This window comes from Ranitomeya variabilis, chromosome 1 (assembly GCF_051348905.1).
Source record: "Ranitomeya variabilis isolate aRanVar5 chromosome 1, aRanVar5.hap1, whole genome shotgun sequence".
NCBI classification, from domain to species: Eukaryota; Metazoa; Chordata; class Amphibia; order Anura; family Dendrobatidae; genus Ranitomeya; species Ranitomeya variabilis.
Genome location: NC_135232.1, coordinates 40258910 through 40277726, shown reverse-complemented (window position 1 = coordinate 40277726; position 18817 = coordinate 40258910). Strand labels below are relative to the sequence as shown.

General features: G+C 41.0%; 1 protein-coding gene across 10 annotated transcripts in view; it reads right to left on the bottom strand.

Moving 5' to 3' along the window:
- TCF4 (transcription factor 4) overlaps nt 1–18817 on the bottom strand; it is a 523378-nt gene that overhangs the window by 62497 nt on the left and 442064 nt on the right. The window lies entirely within an intron of this gene.

Genomic DNA, 18817 nt, shown 5'->3' with positions numbered 1-18817 from the left:
CACAAGATTGGACTAGACTACGAATTGAGTTGATGTCTACAGTTTCCAAAAAGATCAACATTTGCTCAACAGAATTTCAAAAGATTACTTTTACTGTCTATGAGGACCAACCGTTCCATCACAATTCTACTGGGCAACTTTATCGGTACAGGTCAACACCGGAGTCAAAACCGATGTGACTGTCATGACTTAAGACATTTCAGCCATCTTCAAATTACACATCTCATTCAAGATTGCCTCAATCAACACCCTATTTCAGTGCCATCTGGTGTCCTGGGAGGGAGGACAAGTTGGGTAACATAATGTTGTCCAATGGTTACAACTATCTCACAGTAGTTGCAAAGAAAAATAATTCTTGTCAAGCTTTTCTAATAATTTATGACCGTGGACTCTTTTTCGGAAGTCCTAACTGAAAAGTTGTTGACCATGTTGACTTCTTGATGAGAGGCTCATCTTTGGTTTGCACCACTCTGTGCTCTTTAATGGTGTAGCAGATTAAATATTTGGCATGACGTAAAAATATTTGAGAATGTTAATGACACAGCTATACTTCTTAGCCAAGTTGGAGGAGCCAAAAAAAAAAGAAATTTGTGGTAGGATTTCAGAGATGTCCAAGATAAACTTTTCCATTGTTTCTAATTTAACCCAACTTTTTGGTAAGTTACACCATTTGTTGGTGATTTATCCTCAAGTTCATAGATGAGATCAGTATTTTTTCATAGCCTAAATCTCACCAACCTCAAATCTTTCACATTGCACTAGTCAGCCATCTATTAGGTGGGAGTCTCATAGCGAGGAATGACTATGTAGACCATCCTTCCTTGAGAAAAATATGCTCCGTTTGCATATCACTCAAAAACAAGGCTGGACATGATTACATTATGTCTTCAGGTGTTATACTATGATCATTAGAGATTATGTATTATTATAAATGACCTATCGTCTAAATCAATATTTTAGATCAAGGAAAAATAGAATATTTTTAATTAACTTTTCAAGTTTTCACTTCCTTTAATTTTCCAGTTTCTGGTGTTTACACTAGTCAGGGTAAGAATAAAAGGTAAGAGAGCTAGAGGTGGAAAACAAAAGGATCCACCACTAACAATAACGGATGTTAAAACTCAGCTCATCCTCCCTCTCTCGTCATTATGACCTCTGCACATGTCACAGGGCATGCTCACAATGTAGATGTCACTTCCTGACTAAGGATCCTATAGGCCCTATGGCTACTGTGAAGGAAATCTCTGATATTTAAAAGGAACATAATTAATTGAATAAAAAGAAAATAATGAATTTAATAATAAAGAGATCTACAAAATGTGAGTAGATAAAAAAAAAAATGAGATATATAAATAAAAGAAACAAAAAATAAACTAGTGGACTATACTGTATTTATGGTTCTGATAATTTTTTTCAACTTTTTGGATTACTTTAAAACAATCTTGAGTATGTCCACCTTTGATCTTCATATAGAACGCAGTTGAAGGCAGGGTCGATGTTAAGTTAATAAAGCCTCCTGATTTAATGATATTACTGCTCACTAAACCATAAGCGTTAAATGTAATCATTTTCATAATGGGTTAGCATTCAATTGTAGATTATTTCTATCATTTACAGTGATTAGTGGAATTAAAGCTGGAGACAAAGACAACTACAACATGACCAAAAAGTTTAATGTTTTATATCATCATGTGGTCCACGGAGATTTTTGCTCCTGTTGGGTTCTTCATTACCCTGCAACCTAGACATTTTTAATGTTTGGGCAGCAGTGTTTGGTAGATGTCAGAGCCAAAGGCTGAGAGATGGCCACTTTTCCTTGACCCTGTGGGGTCTTCTCCCTAAGTACACATTAGACAGGAGTCATTCAAAAGTGCTGATATCAGCGGGTTCAGCAGACTGTCTAATTTGTATTGGGGTTTTTCCGACTCTCCTTCGACAGATGATGTTGGGAGAGAGAAGAGTTTGGGCGGCTGAATTTCAGCGGCTGATCCTTTTGTCTCTCTGGACATAAGCTGCTGCAAAAAAAGTCTGGAGGAGGATAGGAGTATGGAGGGAGACATATGGAGTCTGGAAGAAGACACATGAGTCTGGAGGAGGACACAGGAGTCTGAAGGAGGATATAAGGAGTCTGGAGGAGGACAAGGGAGCCTGCAGGAGAACACATACTTTCTAGAGGAGAACACAGGAGTCTGGAGGAGGACATAGGGAGTCTGGAGGAGGACATTGGAAGTCTGGAGCAGGAAACAGGAATTTGGAGCAGGATACAGGAGTGTAGAGCATTATACAGGAGTCTGGAGCAGGACACAGGAGTCAGGAGCAGGACACAGGAGTCTGGGACAGGGCACAGAAGTCGGGAGGAGGACAGGGGAATCTGTTAGAGGCTCATAGAGAACACAGGAGTGCTCAGCCAATGATCAGTCTATAATCATTTGTCCGCCAAGTACATAATGTCTGTGGGTGGTCGTTAGCGCATTATTTTTAGTCGCACTGTGCTTTTTTGCAGCACTTGGGGGATCTCCTATCCCTTCACTGGAAGAATTAATTAGTACCAGGAGGATGGACAATAAAGTGCTCAGGGTTAGCTAGGCTCAACACAACCCCATTAATACCAGATCTCTTTTTCCACACCCTACACCACTCCTAAAGTGAATGTTTCTACAGAAATTGCCAAGACCTCCATATTCTCTTAATCAATAAAAAACGTTAGACTCTGATCCCTCTTCCATAAAAGTCAGGATAATGGTCGTAAACAAGTCAGCCACTAAATCATGTGAGATAGTTGAATCGTCATGTCACGAACCGTGGACCTCTCATATGATCTTGGTGTCTCAACTTCTATTGAACCAGTGCTCAAACGCAATACACATTTTCAAAAAGTGAGAATCGTGAGACTAATATAAACCATGTGGTGGAATAACCCAAAACAGACAAAACTATGTAGGAGCCCGGCTGGCAATGCTTTAAATTTTGCAACTGTAAATGACGGGAAGTAAAATCAACTGCGGAAGGCTAAAGACAGCTTTCATGCCGGTGGCAAACAGCCAAAAAGGAGGCTGACCAGATTAAAAATAATACACGAATGTGGATAGTTTATTGCTCCCGAAAAGCCTGTAAATGTCGATAGTCAACCAAATATTTTTCAAGACTGGGCCGTACCTACTATTCCAGCAAAATAGATGTAATGTAGAGGGATTGAGTGCTATAAATGATGGCCGCTATGGATTTATTGCAGCTCGCGAGCGTACGCTTCCTTTTCATTGGTTTTTAAATCGTTAGTAACTTCGCAGACTTTGATTTTTATTTTACAAATAGCAAATAAATCTAAAATGTGGTTTAAATGGAAACATTCACAAAGCTACATGTGATAGGTTCCAGTAGCAGATCAGAAAACTCAAGAATTTTACTCAATATTAGGGCACCTGGACGACAACAGAGCTGTAGTCATGCCGGGTGCAGGGAAAATAGTCACAACTAGGCTCCAAAGGGTCTCAAAGTCCAGTTTTGTTTTGTTTTATTTCTATAGCCCATCACAGCAACTAAGGCATGACCTAGCCAGATCCATAACATGGGGGATAAATGTATGACTGCTGGGATGCCCATCAATCAAGACCACTGGGACCCGAGACAAGAATGGGGTTCTTGTATGAAAAGAGCAGTAGTACACATGTGTGAACACCTCTCCATTCACTAGAAGAAAGAGCGTCTAATTCAGGTGAAAAAAGCTTCAAGATTTCATTTATCCTGCTATAGATGTGATGTTTCAACCAGCCATTGGTCTTTTTTGAGCATGTTATTGAATTTTTTGGACTCCTTGGAACTTTTTTGATTGTGCGTCCTTTTTGTGCCTATGTGTCCTTTGTAGTTGTCCAATATTGGAGTGCCGCGAGCCATCTTCATTTTTATACCTCTCCATTCACTGCCTAGAGGAGTGGTGCCCACTTCACTCTCATAGACCCCATATGATAGTGGGATCTGACTCCTTAGTCCTCTTGCCAATCACCAATGGGGATCCAGTGTCCCCAGTATGAATGGAGCAATAGAGCACATTGCATGAGAACCGCTCTGTTCATTGTCTATAGGTACAGTGATAACAGTGCACTATGTCTCTCAATAACCAGTGATGATCCAACCTCTAGGACCCCCACCAATCACCAAAATAGAGGTCCAGCGTTCCCTTTATAAATACAATGTAAGTGGGCATGTATGACTACTGCTTCTCAGACACATAGAAATTAGTAAGGCGGTGGTCCTGCTTGGGCACTACTGTTCATTCACACTGGTATGTGGGACCCGTGTTTGCAATGTTAGTGGGGATCACAATAGTCAGGTTTAGATAATCTGTAGAATAAGATAAATTGTGTATATATTCAAACTACACAATTTATCTTATTCTGCTCAAAGAGTGACAATCTGGGATCTCTATATGGAAACCCGGCACGGCCATCTACAAAAGTAGAGTGTCACGACTGCAGGTGGAGACATGGTTCGTGGACCCACTGTGCCACAGGCTGGACCTGCCTAGGAAAAGGCGTAGCTAAGCGACTACCTGGTGTTCGCTGGAGCTCCTGATGGTGGAGGCAGGTGCTGCAGGTAGCCACCAGGTACCACTCCTAGGCAGGTGCTGGTACTGCAGCTGCCGATCCCTGGGGTTGGGTTCGCTGACATGGGGAGACTGAGATCACTGACGGACTGTACGGGTAATTAGAATATTGAAGATATCTAGGAGTGTAAACAAGAACCTTTCAGGAAACAGTTCTGGACCTGGGACAACAGAAACAGGACTGGCCACATCGAGATTAGGATTAGGATACCGCCGAAGCAGTCGCAAGAACTCAGACAAACAATACTAGGCTAACAGGAAAACTGGATACAGGAATAGGTTTAACAGGCTAACGGGACACACACCAACACACCTAACACTAAACTATAGGGGTTGCTCAGGCATCTCCCTATTGGGGAGGGTGCCTTTTATACAAGATGCTTCCCAGTTATTGGCTTGAAGACATCTTACAGGTGAGTACTTTAACTAAATGACTCCCAGCTGACAGCTGGGGGGGCATTTTACTATGTGCTCGCGCTGCCTCTTTAAAAGCAGGGAAGCGGTTGCACGTGCATCATTCTAGGCATACCGCCAGGCCACAGTGCGGCGCACACAGAGGAGGAGACAACCTTTGGGAACATTGCTGCAGCCGTGTCGGTGAGTAGGCCGGCATCCACACATGGTGGGACGAGGTGGGCCATGCGGAGGAGCCGGAAGAAGCTACATAAAGCAATGACTCAATTATTCTGGAGTCCCAATTTATTTATTTATTTTTTAAATAATTGTCCTTGAACTTTCCCAAAGTCTATTTTTAATCAGCCCTTACTTATATAAAAAGTAAATCCTCAATGAGTATCTCCTAGCGAGATCAAGTTAGGATACCAGCAAGATTAATTCTAACACAGCACTCTTGTGTGGAGCAGTCATGGCCAAAAAATGCCAACAATTAAGATTGTAAGGAAACACAGAGAATGGGGGTTGGTATGTGGGATGATTTGGGCAGTGATCCGAGGTAGCCAATTTTTGTTGCTTTCAATAAACAAAAATTTGCAAAAAAAAATTAGAAGATTAACACAAGAGAATAGAGCCATTAAGAAAAAATAGAAAGTTTAACTTAAAGGAATGGTGGACAAGGATGATGTCTTACAATAAACCCCACACACATCTGATTTCTGTTTTCCTTCTTTTAACTATGTTTCTTCACATGAAGTCTTCTCCTGTGCTGCACCTGATATGAAACCATATATCACTCATAGGGACTCCTCCCAAACTTCACTCCCCTGAAACCATATGATATGACTTTGCTCTGTCCTTCAACCCTATTCATTGCCGTTTACTAAGGTAAATCTTTTTTCTTAGAGGCTGCAAAACCTCAAATCCCAGCTCCATTGCTATGTGAGGACTGATAAACAAATGATAGTTTCCACTGTAGCTGCTATTGCCTCCTGTAGGCACAACTGTAACCCTCCATCTGTTATATCACTATATCAATTATTGAATGGTATTTACACACACAAAATTTTTTTTTTAAAGAAACACTAAGCTATAGCAATATAAAACATATTCAGTCCAAGTGTATGTTCTTCCATTACTATTAAACTATGCTAGATTTTATTATATGAGAATATGATACATGTCTACTAAACATATGTTCTTGGAACGCGCGTCGGGGGGGTGGCCTTACCAGTATATTGACTTTTCTCTCTTTTGGTTTTTGATGAATGTTGTAATCCTTGATGTAATTTTGTTGTAATTTGCGCAATATAATCCATCAATTTAGTGATGAGCATAGACAAACACTCATTCTTATTTTAATAATTTTATTGATTTCATACTTATATTAGCACTTATTTTAGCACTTGCCCTAGCACTGCTTTGAGAAAACCAAAATCCTGATTAAAAGCGTGGCTTACACTGACAAGCACACTCTCTGTTACAAGGAAAGCGCATGTAAAGCCGGGTTCGATTTCATGCATCTGATTCATTTTGTTTCTTATTTTTTATTTCCACTTCAACACAATCTGTTTGGACAATAATTAGTTAGTACATTTCACACAATATTGATTTTTTACTTATGATGATTCTTTACAATGCTGGTCTTGTAACATGTGATTTCTAACTGCCAACATCAGGTGAAAAGTCACTCTGCCATCCTCCTGACCACCTTTCTATTCTTTCTTTTACGAGCCTTTTTTCAAATGTCTTGTCAATTTATATCTGCCCATGCTGTTTGTATCCTGATTTTGGTTGTCATGATAAGGTTGTTGTATACTTCGAAACATGGTGACTGATAATTCCCTTACTACTGGATTGGCATACTCCATTCTCTCACGGTAGCGGAGAACAACCTAATTTTCCTTTTATGCTTCCAGTAATATTATATTATAGCTGAATGTAATCTTCATATACCATTGAGTAACTTTGTATATACATTACTTACTTTGGACCCCGAGTAACATCCTGTATTATACCCCAGAGCTGCACTCACTATTCTGCTGGTGCAGTCACTGCGTACATACATTACATTACTGATCCTGAGTTACATCCTGTATTATACTCCAGAGCTGCACTCACTATTCTGCTGGTGCAGTCACTGTGTACATACATTACATTACTGATCCTGTACTGATCCTGAGTTACATCCTGTATTATACTCCAGAGCTGCACTCACTATTCTGCTGGTGCAGTCACTGTGTACATACATTACATTACTGATCCTGAGTTACATCCTGTATTATACTCCAGAGCTGCACTCACTATTCTGCTGGTGCAGTCACTGTGTACATACATTACATTACTGATCCTGAGTTACATCCTGTATTATACTCCAGAGCTGCACTCACTATTCTGCTGGTGCAGTCACTGTGTACATATATTACATTACTGATCCTGAGTTACATCCTGTATTACACTCCAGAGCTGCACTCACTATTCTGCTGGTGCAGTCACTGTGTACATACATTACATTACTGATCCTTAGCTACCTTCTGTATTATACCCCAGAGCTGCACTCACTATTCTGCTGGTGCAGTCACTGTGTACATACATTACATTACTGATCCTGAGTTACATCCTGTATTATACTCCAGAGCTGCACTCACTATTCTCCTGGCTCAGTCACTGTGTACATACATTACATTACTGATCCTGAGTTACATCCTGTATTATACCCCAGAGCTGCGCTCACTATTCTGCTGGTGCAGTCACTGTGTACATACATTACATTACTGATCCTGAGTTACATCCTGTATTATACCCCAGAGCTGCACTCACTAATCACTATGTACATACATTACATTACTTATAAATAATTGGATGACTTAAGTGATGTTAGTTGTGTGGTGTCTCACAGGTTTGCACTATCTTTACAGATTGAGATAATGAAGGAAGAAGGGAATGAAGCAGAGAAAGGGTAACAAAAAAGAAAGAAAAAGACAAGGAACGTAAGAAAGAAATGAAAGCTAAATTAGATGAAAAGGAGGAAAAAGAAGGAAAAGAAAGAAAGAAAGAAGGAAAGTACAAAGACAGACCTAATATATATAGAGAGTATTATCAGTATTATTTGTATGGAGGAGCAGTCGGAGCCTCAGTCTGCACTTCAGAGTTATGGCTTCTAAGCCTCGACAAGCTCGGTTTCCATCGAGCCTCTCAGCTGCTGTTCTCCCAGAACCAGGAGGTGAAACCAGCGCTGACAAGAGCGGAGGACAGAAGACAGAAGAGGCAGTGGAGAGGCCCCTCGTAGCGTCTCTGTATGGAGAAAGACCACTGATTTCTGCACGGAACGGCTCCAGATATAAAGGGAATGCAAACAGTGTGAGATTTGTTATCAATTACAACAGATGCATGGAAGCGGCCTCACAGTCCAATTCTAAATATGTTTTCACAGTTGGAGGCTTGTGAGGTTACTTCATATGTGAAGAAAGAAAGTTTGAAGAATTCGATGTCGCGCTTGCATAATTATAATTAATATACAGATGGTAAAAATGGTGAACACAGATACATTGAAAATGAATATTCAGCTCGGCAATGAAGCAGCCTATCACCTGCTTTCACGACAATGACCAACGCTTCAAAATGTGAATGTTGATCTATGTTATAATAACTAAAAAGCAACGCAAAGCATTTTTAAGTGTAACCTAGAAAGATAAAAATGAGGCCCCTTTTCAGCAGCTGCCTGACACCATCACACAGCATCTAAACTCAAATGGCGGAAGGTCACTCATGACATCAATTAAAGTGGGAATGAGAACAACCTGGAGTAGGAGGACTCCTCTCTCTACAGATATATTACCATCATGAGGGCTTCCTCTGTGGTACAGACACCCACAATTACCTTATTGCCACAGGACGGACTCTCTCAGAACTCTTTACAGTCTGAATAGACTTTAGGTAGGGATCACTTGATCCTTTAATTCTGCATTGTTTGCATATCACAACACCTAATGTCTTATTTGTTGCATAGTTTGGTCGCAGAAGAAACTGGTGAGAGTAGATTATATAAGGTAATTCAACTTTTATCTACACAGAACATGAGGTACATGCATCAGCTTCTTAATACAGCATAACAGGAAGTCTGAAGGACCTTTTACCAGAGAGAAAGTGAAACCAAAGTACAAGTATATGCATTACATTCAACTAAGTATATTACAGTAACAAAATCGCCATCTACTGTCAGAATAGTGTAAACTCCTCCTGCACACAAATAAATCTGTATCTGTTGCATATCTGCCAACATTATTATCACAGCACCACTCAAAACTTGCCCCTGCCTCCATCTGTGTGATTTGTCCCCATACAATATATAAGCACAGGTAGTACTGTCTCCCCATAATGATGTGGGAACGGACAGCATTGCCTCTCTGTCTCCCTCTATAATAATGTAGACAGAAATAGTTCCACCTGTCTTTTCATGTATCAATGTATCTACGGATAATACTTCCACCCTTATACTCTATGTAAAATATGTAGGCACAGATAGTACCATATCCCTGTATTTTTCTATAAAAGATGTAGATACAAGTAAAACTACCTTCCTGTCATTCAAGGTACTGTAATTTATGAAGGTGCAGAAGAGTACTACCTTCCTATCTCTCATTATATTATAAAGTATTGTTTCTCTTCCTGTATTTCCCTTTAAAGATGTAGGCACAGATAGTGCTACATTATTGTCTTTCTGTGTAATGATATAGGCACAGATAGTGCTACCTTATTGTCTTTCTGTGTAATTATATAGGCACAGACAGTACTACTTTCCTTCCTCTCCATGTAGCTATGGTACATATAGTTCTAAGTTCCAATCTCTATGTAACAATATAGGCACAGATAGTACTTATTTATTGTCTCTCCATGTAATGAAGTAGCTACAGATAGTACTATATCCCTGTATTTTTTTTTATAGACAACGTAGATAGAAGTAGTACTACCTCCTTGTCCTTCAACGTACTGTATTTAATAAAGGTGCAGAAGAGTACCATTTTCCTATCTCTCATTATATTTTAAAGTATTGTTTCTCTTCCTGTATTTCCATTTAAAGATATAGGCAAAGATAATGCTTCCTTATTGTCTTTCTGTGTAATGATATAGGCACAGATAGTACTACTTTCCTCCCTCTTCCTGTAACTATTTAGTCACATATATTGCTAAGTTCCAATCTCTATCTCGTATATAAAGCTGAGTGTGTGTGTATGTATGTGTGTATGTCCGGGATTGGCATTTGCACCGTCGCAGCTACAGCCACAAAATTTTGCACAATCACACGTCTGGACCCTGAGAGCGTCATAGGCTATGTTGTAAGGCAAAATTTTAACCCCGCACTTTCCAATTCACCAAACAATTTTGCCTCTTTCTACATAATAGGGAAAAAGTGAAAGGAAAAGTGTTGGAGGCAAATTGACAGCTGCCAGATGTGAACAAGGGGGACTTAAAGAATGAGAGCGATGGCGCCAAAGAGTATATACCGTACAGTTGCTAAGGTGGGGCCCCGACATGGGATACTCACCACACCACCACGGGGATATGAACACACACACAAAATACGCCACACACTACCACGTGCTTGAACACATATATCACCCTCAGCACACATTTCACCACACATACACCAACCTCGCCACATAAAAGTCGAAACACAAAAGTCACCGCTCAAAACTCAAAACTAGGCTCACGCAACACTCGCCACACGTGCAAAACTCACCTCATGGAAAATTCGCCACACGCAAAACTTGCACATGCGGAAAAATTGCCACATGCACAAAAGTTGCTACACATGCAAAAGTTGCCTCACACAAAACTTGCACATACTCAAAACGCACCACATATAAAACTCGCCACGCGCAAAACTCGCCATGCGCAAAACGTGCTGCACACAACTTGCTATACTAACCTGTCTGTTATGATCTGGTGGCCTAGGAGCAGCATGAGACGTACTCTGGAGAAGGTGGTACCTGTACTGACCGCAGACCCTGAACTTAACACCGCAACTAGAAGTAGCCGTGGAATGTACCTAACACTCCCTAGACATCTCGACACAGCCGGAGGACTAAATACCCCTAGAGATAGAAAAGAGAAAACTATCTTGCCTCAGAGAAAATCCCCAAAGGATAGACAGCCCCCCACAATATTGACTGTGAGAGGAGAGGGAAATAACATACGCAGACTGAAATCAGGATTTAGCAAAGGAAGTCACTCTAGCTAAATAGAAAGCAACACCAAATTGTCCACAACATGAGCCCAAATTTGCTGCAACCTGTCAACCGCAGAGTCCACCCCAGGACAATCAGAAGGCTCAACCTGCTCTGAAGAAAAACGAGGATGAAAACCAGAATTACAAAAGAAGGGTGAAACCAAGGTAGCAGAACTAGCCCGATTATTAAGGGCAAACTCGGCCAATGGCAAGAAAGCCACCCAATCATCCTGATCAGCAGACACAAAGCATCTCAAATAAGTTTCCAAAGTCTGGTTAGTTCGCTCGGTTTTGCCATTTGTCTGACAATGAAATGCGGAAGAAAAAGACAAATCAATGCCCAGCCTAGCACAAAAGGCCCGCCAAAACCTAGAAACAAACTGGGAACCTCTATCGGACACAATATTCTCCGGAATGCCATGCAAACGAACCACATGCTGGAAAAACAACGGAACCAAATCAGAAGAGGAAGGCAATTTAGGCAAAGGTACCAAATACACCATCTTAGAAAACCGGTCACAAACCACCCAGATAACCGACATACTCTGGGAAACCAGAAGATCTGAAATAAAATCCATAGAAATATGCGTCCAAGGCCTCTCAGGGACCGGCAAAGGCAAAAGCAACCCACTAGCGCGGGAACAGCAAGGCTTGGCCCGCGCACAAGTCCCACAGAACTGCACAAAAGAACGCACATCCCGTTACAAAGAAGGCCACCAAAAGGACCTACCAACCAAATCTCTGGTACCAAATATCCCAGGATGGCCAGCCAACACAGAACAATCAACCTCAGAAATCACTTTACTAGTCCATCTGCCAGGAACAAACAGTTTCCCCACTGGACAGCGGTCAGGTTTATTAGCCTGAAATTCCTGAAGAACCCGTCGTAAATCAGGGGAGATGGCAGAAAGAATCACCCCTACCTTCAGAATGCCGACCGACTCAAGGACCCCAGGGGAATCAGGCAAAAAGCTCCTAGAGAGGGCATCAGCCTTAACATTCTTAGAACCCGGAAAATACGAGACCACAAGACCAAAACGGGAGAAAAACAGGGACCATCGGGCCTGTCTAGGATTCAGCCGTTTGGCAGACTCGAGGTAAATCAGATTCTTATGATCGGTCAAGACCACAATACGGTGCTTGGCCCCCTCAAGCCAATGTCGCCACTCCTCAAATGCCCACTTCATAGCCAACAACTCACGATTGCCGACATCATAATTGCGTTCCGCAGGCGAAAACTTTCGAGAAAAGAAGGCACACGGTTTCATCAAGGAACCATCAGAATTCCTCTGAGACAAAACGGCCCCTGCCCCAATCTCAGAAGCGTCAACCTCAACCTGAAAAGGAAGAGAAACATCCGGCTGACGCAACACAGGGGCAGAAGTAAATCGGCGTTTAAGCTCCTGAAAGGCAGAAACAGCCGCAGAAGACCAATTCGTCACATCAGCGCCTTTCTTCGTCAAATCGGTCAGGGGTTTAACCACACTGGAGAAGTTGGCAATGAAACGGCGATAAAAATTAGCAAAGCCCAAAAATTTCTGAAGGCTCTTCACGGATGTGGGCTGGATCCAATCAGGAATGGCCTGAACCTTAACCGGATCCATTTCTATAGATGAGGGAGAAAAAATGAAGCCCAAAAAAGAAACCTTCTGTACTCCAAAGAGGCACTTGGACCCCTTCACAAACAAGGCATTATCACGAAGGATCTGAAATACCATCCTGACTTGTTTCACATGAGACTCCCAATCATCTGAAAAAATCAAAATATCATCCAAATATACAATCATGAATTTATCAAGATAATTCCGAAATATATCGTGCATGAAGGACTGAAACACAGATGGAGCATTAGAGAGTCTGAATGGCATCACAAGGTATTCAAAATGGCCTTCGGGCGTATTAAACGCAGTTTTCCATTCGTCACCCTGCTTAATACGAACAAGATTATATGCCCCTCGAAGGTCAATCTTAGTAAACCAACTAGCCCCCTTAATCCTAGCAAACAAATCAGAAAGCAAAGGCAAAGGGTATTGGAATTTGACCGTGATCTTATTCAAGAGGCGATAATCAATACAGGGTCTCAAGGAGCCATCCTTCTTGGCAACAAAAAAAACCCCTGCTCCCAATGGTGAAGAAGATGGCCGAATATGCCCCTTCTCCAAAGACTCCTTAACATAACTCCGCATGGCGGCATGTTCTGGCACAGACAGGTTTAAAAGTCGGCCCTTAGGGAACTTACAGCCTGGAATCAAGTCAATAGCACAATCACAGTCCCTATGCGGTGGAAGGGAACTGGATTTGGGCTCATCGAATACATCCTGGAAATCTGACAAAAACTCAGGAATTTCAGAAGGGGGGGAGGAGGAAATTGACATCAAAGGAATGTCACCATGAACCCCCTGACAACCCCAACTAGTCACAGACATAGAGTTCCAATCCAATACCGGATTATGCACCTGTAACTATGGGAAACCCAGCACAATAGCATCATGCAAATTATGCAACACCAGAAAACGACAATCTTCCTGATGGGCTGGCGCCATGCACATGGTCAGCTGTGTCCAAAACTGAGGTTTATTTTTAGCCAACGGTGTAGCATCAATGCCCCTCAAAGGAATAGGACTCTGCAAAGGCTGCAAGGGGAAACCACAACGTCTGGCAAATTCTAAGTCCATTAAGTTTAAAGCGTCGCCTGAATCCACAAATGCCATGACAGAAAATAACGATAATGAGCAGATCAGGGTCACAGATAACAGAAATTTGGGTTGTACAGTACTGATGGTAACGGAACTTGCGATTCTCTTGGTACGCTTAGGACAATCAGAAATAACATGAGCAGAATCGCCGCAGTAAAAACACAACCTATTCTGACGTCTGAATCCTTGTCGTTCAGCTCTAGACACAATCCTATCACACTGCATAGGCTCAGGACTCCGCTCGGAAGACAACGCCATAGTGTGCACAACTCTGCGCTCGCGCAAGCGCCGATCAATCTGAATGGCCAGAGACATAGAATCACTCAGACCAGCAGGTGTGGGGAACCCCACCATAACATCTTTAATGGATTCAGAAAGACCCTTTCTGAAAATTGCCGCCAAGGCATCCTCATTCCATTTAGTCAGCACAGACCATTTTCTAAATTTCTGGCAATACGATTCTGCCGCTTCTTGACCCTGACACAGGGCCAACAAGGTCTTCTCAGCATGATCCACTGAATTAGGTTCATCATACAATAACCCTAGCGCTTGAAAAAAGGTGTCTACATTAAGCAAAGCAGGATTCCCAGATTCCAGGGAAAATGCCCAATCCTGAGGATCGCCACGCAGCAGAGAGATGACTATTTTAACCTGCTGGGTGGGATCACCAGAGGAACGGGGTTTCAGAGCAAAAAACAGTTTACAGTTTTTTTAAAGCTCAAAAATTTGGACCTGTCCCCAAAAAACAAATCAGGAGTTGGAATTCTAGGCTCTAAAACTGGAGTCTGAACGATATAATCGGAAATATCCTGTACTCTAGCAGCAAGCTGGTCTACACGAGAAGCCAATCCCTGAACATCCATGCCAGCGCCAAACTCCTGAGCCACCCAGAGGTAAAGAGGGAAGAAAAGACACAACAGACTACAGAAAAAAAAATGGCTCAGCACTTTCCTTCCCTTCTTCTGAGATGCGATTAACTCATTGTTGGCCAGTTGTACTGTTATGATCTGGTGGCCTAGGAGCAGCATGAGACGTACTCTGGAGAAGGTGGTACCTGTACTGACCGCAGACCCTGAACTTAACACCGCAACTAGAAGTAGACGTGGAATGTACCTAACACTCCCTAGACATCTCGACACAGCCGGAGGACTAAATACCCCTAGAGATAGAAAAGGGAAAACTATCTTGCCTCAGAGAAAATCCCCAAAGGATAGACAGCCCCCCACAAATATTGACTGTGAGAGGAGAGGGAAATAACATACGCAGACTGAAATCAGGATTTAGCAAAGGAGGCCACTCTAGCTAAATAGAAAGGATAGGACAGAGTACCATGCGGTCAGTATTAAAACACTAGAAAATATCCACCACAGAAAATACAAAATCTCCACATCTAACTAAAGATATGGAGGGTATATCTGCATCTCCAGAGATACCAGCTTGGCTGAACAAATCCTTATGCAGACCAAGCTGGACAAGACAAAAACATGGAAAAGAACTGAACAATAAAGCCCACAGCATGTGGACTGCAAAAAACAAAGCCAGAACTTATCTTTGTTGAAATGAACAGCAAAGCAGGAGAGACCAGGCAGGGATGTGAATCCTCCAGGAACAATGGACAACTGGCACTGACTAAAGGGTCAAGCAAGACTAAATAGCCCAGTCCGAATTGCAATAAGTGGACACACCTGATGAATGCAGCGATCCAAAGACAGCAGCGCTACCACTTATAACCACCGGAGGGAGCCCAAGAGCAGAATTCACAACACCTGTCACATGCAACTCGACACACAAAAAGTTGCTACATGCATGTCGCCACACAAAACTCATCTCACAAAAGTCTCTACATGCATGTCGCCACACACAACTCAACACACACAATGTGACACATGAAACTTGCCCTAAAACACACACAAGTCTGGTATTATCCTTCAAAAATAAAAATCTTATTAATAAGCAGACAAACTACAAGTGCAACAAATGATAAACCAAGACAACCGAAAAGTATGAACAGCCAGAAAAGTGTACCCACACAGGAGATCAATAAAATTAGCCTTTATTAAAGTGGTAGTGGCACAATAAAAAGTATATATAAAATCAAGCACGCGAATATATGACAGGAAAATTGAATGCAAATCTCATATAAAATTATTCCAATAATAATTAGGTGACCCAAATATATTCAATGCAGACTATATGTCAAAGAAAAAAGAAGTATATATATAAAAAAAAAATATATATATATATATATATAGTATTATTATATAGTGTAAAAGCAAATATACTCAGAGAAGTGTGGCTATAGAAAGATGCAACTATAAAAATTGTGCAAAAAAATGAACAATATGTATGTGAAACACTAAAAAAATTAAATAACACAAGCAACCGCAGTAATAACACATATAAAGTGCAAAGTGCGATATAATACAGTAATAAACACCATCTATAGGCACCAATGGAGTCTACAATATACCATTTAAAACCTGTGCAAATAGTGCTAATAAAGTGCAGTGTGCACAATAGAAAAAATGGCGATATAGTAACATCATCTGAAAAAAGACACTAGTAACTGCAATATACCTTCCAGGGGTCACCAAGTCCCGTCACCGCGCACCCCAGTGCAACAAATGTACCATATTGAAAATACGGCAGCTGTCAGTCACATGACCTGTCTATTATGTGTATGTGTGAGCTAATATATACTGCCAGGGGGAGGGCTTCCTGTTCGCTGGGGATTTATCAGTCTGCCAATTTAGCTTACAAACACTGAGGTAAAAATACTGACCAAATAATGTGTGAACGAGGTCTAATACAGGAGGAGCTGACATACAGGTACATACTATATACAGGGGAGATGACACACAGGTATATACTATATACAGGAGCAGATGACTCACAGGTATATACTATATACAGGAGGAGATGACTTACAGGTATATACTATATACAGGAGGAGATGATATACAGGTATATACTATATATAGGAGGAGATGACATACAGGTATATACTATATACAGGAGGAGATGACACACGTATATACTATATACAGGAGATGACATGCAGGTATATACTATATACAGGGGAGATGACATACAGGTACATACTATATATAGGCGGAGATGACATACAGGTATATACTATATGCAGGAGGAGATGACACACGTATATACTATATACAGGAGGAGATGACATACAGGTATATACTATATATAGGAGGAGAATACATACAGGTATATACTATATACAGGAGGAGATGACAAATAGGTATATACAATATACAGGTGGAGATGACATACAGCAGGTATATACTATTTACAAAGGAGATGACATGCAGGTATATACTATATACAGGGGAGATGACATACAGGTACATACTATATATAGGAGGAGATGACATACAGGTATATACTATATACAGGAGGAGATGACACACGTATATACTATATACAGGAGGAGATGACATACAGCAGGTATATCCTATATAAAAGAGGAGATGGCTCATAGGTATATAGAGGAGGAGATGACATACAGCAGATATATACTATATACAGGGGAGATGACATACAGGTATATACTATATACAGGAGATGACATACAGGTGTATACTATATACAGGAGGAGATGGCATACAGGTATATACTATATATAGGAGGAGATGACATACAGGTATATACCATATACAGGAGGAGATGACACACATATATACTATATACAGGAGGAGATGACTTACAGGTATATACTATATGCAGGAGGAGATGACATACAGGTATATACTATATATAGGAGGAGATGACATACAGGTATATACTATATACAGGAGGAGATGACACACAGATATATACTATATATAGGTGAGATGACACACAGGTATATACTATATACAGGAGGAGATTACATACAGGTATATACTATATATAGGAGGAGATGACATACAGGTATATACTATATACAGGGGAGATGACATACAGGTATATACTATATACAGGAGGAGATGACATACAGCAGGTATATCCTATATAAAAGAGGAGATGACATACAGCAGGTATATACTATATACAGAGGAGATGACATACAGGTATATACTATATACAGGAGATGACATACAGGTGTATACTATATACAGGAGGAGATGACATACAGGTATATACTATATATAGGAGGAGAATACATACAGATATATACTATATACAGGAGGAGATGACAAATAGGTATATACAATATACAGGAGGAGATGACATACAGCAGGTATATACTATTTACAAGGGAGATGACATGCAGGTATATACTATATACAGGAGAGATGACATACATGTATATACTATATACAGGAGATGACATACAGGTGTATACTAAATATAAGGGAGATGACAAACATGTATATACTGAGGGAAAAATGAGAGGTGTGAGGTGAAAATGAGAGGTGTGAGGTGAAAATGAAAAGGTGTGAGTGCAAAATGAGAGGAGTGAGGGAAAATAGTGGAGTGATCGGAAAATGACAGATGTGAGGTCGAAATGACAAGTGCTAGGGGGGAATGAGAGGAGTGAGGGGGGAATGAGAGGAGTGAGGGGGAAAATAAGAGGAGTGAGGGGGAAAATGAGAGGTGTAAGGGAGAAAATGAGAGATGTGAGGGGAAAATGAGAGGCGTGATGGGAAAATAAGAGAAGTGAGGTGCTATAACTAACCACAGATATTTACTATGCCCAGGCAACCCCGGGCTCTTTCAGCTAGTGTAATAATATAGTTCTTCTTTCTTGTCTCATGTAATGAAATAGCTACAGATAATACTATATCCCTAGGAACGAGTGGTACTACCTCCCTATCCTTCAATGTACTGTATTTTATGAAGTTGCTCCTTTTGATATAGGTTAATATAAATACTGATTTCTTTTCTCTCCATGTA